Raw genomic sequence first — 9,611 nt, forward strand, 5'->3', positions numbered from 1 at the left:
TACCCCTTCAATAGCATGTGGGGTAGTGATGTATAGTTCCTGCCCCATAGTCAGCTTTTCTGCATCTTTAACCATGGTGACCACTGCAGCAATAATTTTTAAACATGGAAGCCATCCAGCAGTCACAGCATCTAATTTCTTTGAGAGGTATGCTACCAGTTTCTTCCAGGGGCCCATGTATTGAATTGGGACTCCCTTTGCCACCCCTTCCTTTTCATCCACGTCAAGATGGAAGGGCTTAGTCAGATCAGGCAGCCCGAGTTCTGGGGCTGAATGCAAGGCTTGTTTAAGGTCATTGAAGGCTTTGTCCATGGCCTCAGTCCATACAAAGTCCTGTTTTTGCTTCGTGGCCTTGTAGAGGGGCTTAGCTATATCAGCGAAACCTGGGATCCACAATCAGCAGAACCCAGCTGACCCTAGGAATTCATGTACCTGGTGGATGTTTCGAGGCTGTGGGATTCTCACAATAGTCTCCTTCCATGCATCCGTTAACCATCTTTGTCCATCTTTTAATTTGTACCCCAGGTAGCTCACCTCCATTCTGCAGATCTAGGCCTTCTTAGCTGGAGCCCGGTATCCCAGAGTTGCTATCATTTGGAGCAAGTACTTGGTGCCTTGTAGGCACGTTTCCTGGTCCTCTGCTGCCAACAGGATATCATCTACATATTGTAATAGAGTCAGATTAGGGTGTTTGGCACAGAACTCACCTAAGTTTTCATGCAGTGCCTCGTTGAAAATGGTGGGTGAATTCTTGAATCCTTGCGATAGTCAAGTCCAGGTGAGTTGGCCATTGATGCCCTTCACCCATTCAAAAGCAAAGAGATCTTGGCTCTTTGGTGCCAAGGGCAAGCTGAAAAAGGCATCCTTTAGGTCTACCACTGTATACCAAGTCTTGTCTGGGGGCAAGGTGGAGAGGAGGGTGTAGGGGTTTGGGACCATAGGGTGCATGTCCATCACCCATCAGTTAACTTCTCTCAAGTCCTGGACCAGTCTATAATCATTAGAGTGGCTTTCGTACCGGCAGCAGGGGAGTGTTCCATGCCGACTGAAGGCCGCAATATGCCCGAGTCTAGCAGTCGCTGGATGTGTGGAGTGATCCCCGTCCATGCTGTGAGAGGCATGGGGTATTGGCGGACTCTGACTGGTTCTGCTCCTAGCTGTAGTTCAATGTATATCGCTGACCGATGTTGGGTCAATCCCATTCCCCCAGTTTCTGCCCACACTTGGGGAAACTCCTGCAACCAGTGGTCAATGTTAGTCATTCGTTCTGGGGGCACTTGGTGAATATGATATTTGTCCTCCAGGCTCATGATAAGCACCTGGATCAGGTTTCCCTCTTTATCCAGAACCTTTGCCCCTTCAGGGTGGAAACTAATTTGGGCTCCCATCTTGGTGAGTTGCTCCCGGCCTAACAGGGGGTAAGGGCATTAAGGAATGACCATGAAGGAGTGGCTTACCCGGCCCATGCCAAGGTCCACTGTTCTTCAGGTAGTCCATGAATATTGTTTAGTGCCTATGGCCCCCTGTACCCATGAGGTTTTATTTGCCAACTTCCCTTAAGGTTGTAGCAAGACAGAGTGCTGTGCCCCATTGTCTACTAGGAATTTGATTGGTTGCCCCTCCACTCTAAGGGATACCCTGGGCTCAGGGAGGGTGCAGAACCCTCACTCCCCTAGTCATCTAACTCTTTGACCTCCAAGATAGTAGTGGAGGCCTTTGGTCTTTTGTCAGGGGATTCCTTTAACCAGGGGCAGACCCTTGCCCAGTGGCCTTCTTTCCTGCAATAAGCACACTGGTTTCTATTCAGTTTGGGGCATTCTCAGTGGAGGCCATCCTCCTTACCTTCTCCTGAAGCCAACTTCTTGAAACATCACTGTTTCTCATGTGGGTCATTCATGGTCATGGCCAGTAGGATCTTAGCCAGGTTCCGAGTCTGACAGTCACTTATCCTAGCCTGTTGCTCTTCCAGGGTCTCTCCATTATTGTAGACTCTTTCTGCCACCACTATCAGATCCTGTAGGCTCTTCTCTCCTAGTCTTTCTACTCTCTGTAATTTCCTTTTAATGTCCAGAGCGACTTGGTTAACAAAAGCCATAACTATGGCAGCTTTGGTCTCTGGGCCTCTGGATTCATAGGGGTGTACTGTCTGTACACCTCTATGATCCTTTCTAGGAATGCCACCAGAGTCTCATCTTTACCCTGTTTTACATCATATACCTTGGCCAGATTGGCAGGCTTATGTGCTGCAGCCTTGAGACCTGCCATTAGAGTCTGGCAAGAGACCCAGAGCTTCTCCTTACCTTCTGTCGAGTTGTAGTCCCAAGTGGGGGCAAGACAAGGGGAAAGCTGCATTTATGAGATCAGAGTTCTGAGTTGGCTGCCTGTCATTACCCAGAATGAACTTCCAGGCTTCCACCTGGATTTGTTCTCTTTCCTCAGTGGTAAAGAAAACCTGCAAAAGCTGCTGACAGTTATGCCAGGTGGGCTGATGGGTTATAAGAACAGTATCCAAAAGATCAGTCAGATCTGTTGGGTTATCAGAGAACTTTGCATATTGAGTTCTCCAATTGTATAAATCACTAGTAGAGAATGGCCAATATAACATTGGTTCGTCCCCTGTTTCATCAGCGGGTCCCATGGCACAGAGGGGAAGGTTTGAGGAATCAAACCGGTATGGCCGGTCCCAGGTTTGAGGCTGGGGCCACTTGATGGGACCGTCCATGTGTCTCTGCCACCAGCCCATGCATGGGGGTCCCTCCATCTGGGAGGGGGTATGGCACTCACTGGACAGCCCCTGATGCCTCTGCTGGAGGGGCAGATGGGGTGGAGGGGAGACCTGGTAGGGCGGCAGAAAAATCAGGTCCTCCGTGAGAGTGTCCTGGAAGACCGGATAAAGCGGAGTCTTTGGTTCGGACTCCGCTTTCTTGTTAGACTTAGGAGTTGGTTTCCACAGGGCCAGGATCTTGGGTGTAGGTCCTGTTTCAGGAGGGAGAAAAGGTTTAAGCCAGAAGGGAGGATTCTCTATCATGTCCTGCCAGACCAGGATATAAGGTATTTGGTCAGGGTGGCCGTGTTTTTCCTCTGAAGATGACGGCCTTAACCTGTAGGATAATAGGCAGCTGAAAGGTTCCCTCCTGGGGCCATTTTACATTAAAAGCTGGCCACTCAGACATGCAGAAAGTCTGAAACTTTCCCTTTCGTACATCTGTGCTCAGATTATGAGCTCTCTCCCTGACATCCAAGAAGTGGTTAATCATCAGGGACAGAGGGGTAATCTGTGTCTGTCCCATCACCTTCAGTCCACAACAAGGCACATACACTTACAACAATTAACAAGAACACACTCACACAGACAAACAATCCAGCATGGCCGCAAAGACAAAACTGAAAGGAAGTTAAGGGAGAATCTGACCGCAAAGGCAGCCAGGTCTCCTCACAGATGAGGATCTTGTCCTCCAGGCAGGGGTAAAGGATGACTCTTCCAAAAATTCCCATAAACTTAACAACCAGCACAACAGACAAAATTTCTATACATTTAACAAACAGCACAACTGACAACAAAAACAAGATGCCTGACCGCCCAGTGTGACTCGAACCCCCTGGCTGCCTTGGGGGACCACAAACCCCCTGGTGACAGCTTAAGGGGACTCTAACCCCCCTGAAATGGCAGGGAACTCAAACTCCGTGGTGACTGCTTAGGGAGACTCTAACCCCCTGAAATGGCGGGGGACTCGAACCCCCTGTGGGGGCAAGAGACGTCTCCCAACACCCCTTGTTGACGGCCCGCCATGCATCTGCTTGAGCCAATGTCGACCCAGATACAAGTTGGAATTGCTATGGGTAAAAATGCAGATGGAGCTCCCAAAGTATGCGCGCAAGTAGATAAAAAAGGAGTGCACTCACCAGCCAGTGCAAGACCCTCCAGGTCGGGGTCCTGGGAGTCTCCCGGGTCTTGGTGGAATCTCCAAATGTTGTACCTGAGTTTTCACGTCCAAGAGACCACCAAGGAGCCAAAACCAATGCAATCACACGAAGGTTTATTTAACAAGCTTAAACTTGGGCCCAAGTATATGCGACACAGCGGAGTAGGGACTTGGACCCCGAGCTTAGTTAAGGCAGGGTATTTATGGGTTCCTGTTACTAAAGCAGGGTAGAGATTCCTGTTACTAAAGCAGGGTGGGGGTTTCTGGAACCAAAGCAGGGTGGGGGTCCTTAGAACTAAAGTAAAGTAGGGGAAAGTTCAGCCCTTGGGCACAGGGGTCTGAGATGGCTGCCAAAGCTAAGATGTCTGTACTTATGCTAAAGCTAAACCCGAGGTGGGATGGCCTTAATTTTTCTCAACCTCCACACAGAAAATACAAGCCCAATCTATTACTTTACTTCTGAATGGCTGGTTATAGATTAGAGGTTCCAACAACCCCCTTCATGCAACAGCTTGCAGAAGTCAAATTTCTTTACCAGCTTATTACAAAACGATGTAACTCAGGAACAGCCAGGTGACAGAGATGCACTGAGCAAAGAACGGGGAAGGGATGTGGAACTTCATTGTGCTCCACTCTCCCTAAACCTGTGTGTTCACCACAATGGCGAAATCTCATCTTCTGGAGTTTCTATGGACGCTTTATTATATAGACATGATTGATTAGATCCCTGGCCATTGCCAACTGATTGAACCTCCACTTCCTTTTTCCTCCCCAAGGTTGAGGGTGGGACTGAATGTTCCAACCCCTTATCAGATGGTTGGTTCCCTTGACAACCAGCCCGCACCCTAATGAAGAGGGAACAAAAGCCTGGCTGAGAACAAAGCAAAAGCTAACACCCTGCAACCTCCACCCCCACCCACTCCTGAGTGGGACATATGTGACATTCTTTAGGAATCCCCCAACTATCTTAATGTTAATACCTTGCTAAAAAGGGGCAAATAACCTTGACAGGGTCAACTCCTCTGGTATCTGGTATCCTATAGGTCTTCTTTAGCATATGAAAGTTCTATTGGAAACTTCCTGTTTCCCAACCTCTCCCAATGCCATCATATATAACCTGCCACCCCTCACAACCCCAGGACAGCGATTCTTCCTGCCCAGGGGTCCTATCCCCATGCTTTAATAAAACACCATTTTGCACCAAAGATGTCTCAAGAATTCTTTCTTGGTCATCAGCTGTGGACTTCCACCCCGCCAAATCTCACTTACATTCTAAAACTCCACCACTACTGTGGGATCCAAAAGGAAAATCAATAAAATGTACCTTAGCTGCTCTCCTTGAGTAGGAGATTTCAAGGGTTTTAGAAGCTCCATGCCAGAAATGCAGATGAAGACCAAGTATGTATTTCTTATGTTAAACAAAAGGAAGTAAGCTAATGAAGTTGTTACCAATAGATTAAGTTTCCTGATTAGCTTTCTATAAAAAGACCAACCTTAAAGTCCCTCATGGGCTACCCTGTCAGAACCCCTCTCACTCTTGAGAGTTTTTTCTGTATCTTCACTTAATAAACTATCACAAGATTCATTCTTGACTCTGTGTGACAAGAACCTAGCTCTCCTGCTTCAATACTATTTGGATTGGTTGTCAATGCATTTCTCTTTATTTAGATTCTTATCAGTTCTTCACAATTTCCATAGAAAAATCAATAGCTTTACAATCATCACTCCTTACTATAGTAGGTTGCTCTTCAGATCATGAATACTTCAAAGAGCATATTTGACTATACAATAACAAGAGTGGTCCGACTTACCTGTAGACAGCCTGTTAATAGCTGAAAGTAAATATTTAGACAGTAACTACAATTCTCAGCCATAAGCCTCACCAGGATAACCAATACCATCACACTACTGGAACTATCACAGGACCAGGAAAGAAAAAAAAGTTCAGAGACGCCAAGAGTAAGATTGGAGTAGACACAGAGCCATTTGAAATTGCAGAAGGCAAAGCCAGGGCAAATGTTAAACTTATTCATATATGCATTTTCTTCCTTTTTCTGCTACTTTTCATCTTAAAACATAATATCTGCTTATGTATGAGTGCAAGGCAATGTGTTCTCAAAGTACAATCTAGAATATATGACATCTTTCTGCCAGGATGAATTCTACCATAAAAACTGTAGTGTGTATTGTGCATTTCTCATGGGAATTAATATCACATGAATAACATAAGTTTTAGGAATAATATTACCCCATGGGCACCTGGGTGGATCAGTCAGTTAAGCAGCCAACTCTTGATTTTGGATCAGTGGACATATTCTCAGCATCAGGCTCTGCACTGAGCATGGAGTCTGCTTAAGATCCTCTCTTTCCCCCTCCCTCTGACCATCCCTCTGCTCTCTCTCCCTCTCTCTCTCTAAAATAAATAAATAAATAAAATCTAAATAATAATAATAATAATAATGTCCTCACACTCCAAAAAATTAACAGGAATGACTAAAAGGCCTTCTTATGTAGATGTCCTCTGACATCATATGTAGATGGACATCATATGTAGATGTCCAGCTGCTATTCATAGCCCATTGATGCTACATTTTAGGAATAAGTATTTATTATTCATTTATTCCTTTAGATATTCAACCCTTAAATTTAAAAACCAGAAGAGTAATAAATAAGGACTTCAATCTTTTACTGCTGATATCAACTGAATATTAGGAATAGTTTAGTATGCACAGCAAAAGTTTAGTTCCCTGGAGAGTTTCATAGGTCATATTTAAAGTTCTGGATCCAAAGGAGAGGTGTCACATTATTTCAGGACACAGGAATTTTCCTTTATGTATACCTTTGATATCACCTTTAACCAACTGAGTCACCCAGGTGCCCCTCTTTGGTATCACTTTGAAACAGGAAACTATAAGCCCAAAATGGTATCACTTGGGCTAAGTCACCAAATCCAGGGCTTAAGATATAACATAATTACCATTTCAACCTCTTCCAGAAATATAGTCTTCACCAGTCAGTCAGAAATTTTCTGATCAACACCAGTGAGATAATCTGTCCAATGAGCCCTGCCAACCCTCCCAAGAAAGATGAGGTCATCCACCCTATAAGATCGCCTGCCCCTTCCCCCTAAGAGGAAGTGAGCTTACCTGGAACTATCTTTTCTATTTTCTTTCTTTTACTAATAACTCTCTTGACCCACTTTCTTTCCTATAAAAATCTTCCCTTTTTGTACAACTCCTCAGAACTCCCCCTCTACTTTCTGGAAGGGGTGCTACCAGATTCATGAATCATTGAAAAAACCAATTAGACCTTCAAATTTACTCAGTTGAATTTTTTTCCTTTGACACAATACAGGTCAAAATACTTTAGTGTTTTAACAGTGATCAAAAGAGAGGACACTGAGAGAACCACAATCTTAAAAGAAAGCCCAAAATCTAGACATAGATTAGGAGCTTTTCAGAACAGGAAAAAAAAAAAAAAACAAAAAAAAAAAAACTACCCAGCTATGAAGGTCTGAAATTTGAAAATCATGAAGAAGTCAAACAGAGGGCAAATTTAAGAAACAAGTAAGCAAAACTAGCAACAAAATATTCTGGGATCTAGCACACAGACCTAAACCAAGGACCCAAACTCAAACAGAATTAAAAAAAAAAAAAATACATAACAACAATAATACAATAAAAGCAACTTCTCAAAATCAGAAAGAAAAATCAGCAATTGCTACCGTAGGTAGAGAGTAGGCAGTTAAGCTTCAGTGAGTGACTGATGTCATCCTTTTGTGACCATCTCAAGTGACCTCAGGAGATAATGAAAAGTGGGAAGATTGGAAAACCATTTCACCAGAGGCATGCAGGCAATGTTTTTTAACAATCAGATATGATCGAAACATAATATGTGAGATGTTTTAAGGGTCTTTCATGAGTCTATGTGGAAATCGGTAAACCTTAATTTTCATAACTGTAAAAAACTGATACCTTGTACAATGCAAACTATTTAGAGAATTGCTTGTAAGCACATATACCACTAGCCCTTTTTGCATACATTATCCCCTATAGCTAATGAATTTAGGAGCAGTTCCTCAGGGCAATCTGAAATCCTATCTCCCATGCTGTAGTCTCCAGTAAGACAGTGAATAAAGCATTTACTAACTTACTTTGAGGTTGGCTTTCTTTCAGAAGGCAATCGTACCACTTAGAAAAATCAGCATAGAAAAATGACCCCTAACTTTAACTGAAGTGAACTATAAACTCCATGACCAAAGCATAACACTCCATTAAGAGCAAAAGGGACCTTTAAATGCAGAATATCTGAAGAACTTCAATAAAATGTATTCCAGTCGATCCCCTTTGCAGTAAAAACGTCAGTTCGACACTTGCATTTAGATTCACAAGGACAACAAAGGACAGGGAAATTGTTACCAAAAATAATACAGGAATTGGTGCCAAAGTGTGAGCTGAGCAGGCAGATGAGATGACATGTCGTGGTGATCATGGTATAGAAGACCCCAGTTGAAAAGGGGCAGGGTCCAGTTAGTTGACCAGTATCTTCCACAGCAAGCTGGAATCTTTCCATTTCCCCAGCCAGCAAAGAGTCACGTCCACATCTAGCTCCCCATCATTGGAAATACCAACAGCAATAACCATACCCATAGCTAGATTCCCAGTTGTAACTCAGGTTTCCAAAGACTGAGTCACAAGGTCCAGAGAAGCCTTGGAGAGGTGAGGAGGGGTCAGGGGGAGCAGAAACCAGCCAGAACAGTAGTTTCTGTAGTATAACATATTGGGATTAAGGGCATCTTCTGATATCCAGGAGCGAATATTCAAAATTAGTCTAGCCCAATCTCCATGATCCACAAGTCCATTTATACCTACGTAGCAGAGAGGGTGGGATACTGCTACTATCCTGGCTCATATTCTATTAACGGATTTAAAGAAAATAGTAAACCTCATGTATCTGTTGTCCTCTTAAACAAGACGTGACATTATATTCTTTAAAGATGCTTAAATATGCTTTGAGGTTAAGTTGTAATTCCCCAAACCTCCCTCAATGTGTACCCTACACCAAGAAATGGCGATCTTTAATTTGTGTTCCCTGATCTAAAGCTCTAAAACCAGGCTATGTTCTATTCTGCTCAAAAATCCTGAGATTTCTTTGTCCTCTCATAAAATCTCATATCGCCTCTCAAAACCTTTGACGAGGTGAACTTTCCCCAGAAACTGGGGATCTCTGAACAAACCTCACTTAACTGAGGATGTTGCTTCTCCCAACATAGGGCATTGGCTGCTGCTGGTACAACACTTACACTCCCACTAGGAAGCCAAACAACCAACAGGACACATCCAAATGGAGCCATTGCCCACAAATATTATCCTGAGAGACTGAAAGACCCTAGGCAGAGTAACTGCCAACATTAACTAACACTGTGGGCCTGTCACCACAGTATGCTATTTCTCTTAACAAGCATTCAGGTGACAAATGGCTTCACTTGCTTTTCAGAACGTTACAGTGTTTTAATGACTACTTTTCCTCAATAGGGATTATAGTAACTTTTATAGCTGCTGGTCCCTGAGCTGAGGGAAAGCCCAAACAGAGACAACTAAGGCCTGCTCAAGAAGCACATTTGAAAATGAAGCCTCTTCTGCATTTTGATTTGTCATCATCACAGTAAAGCAACATAAACACACCTTA

The sequence above is a fragment of the Mustela erminea genome, chromosome 1, assembly GCF_009829155.1.
Source record: "Mustela erminea isolate mMusErm1 chromosome 1, mMusErm1.Pri, whole genome shotgun sequence".
Lineage (NCBI taxonomy): Eukaryota > Metazoa > Chordata > Mammalia > Carnivora > Mustelidae > Mustela > Mustela erminea.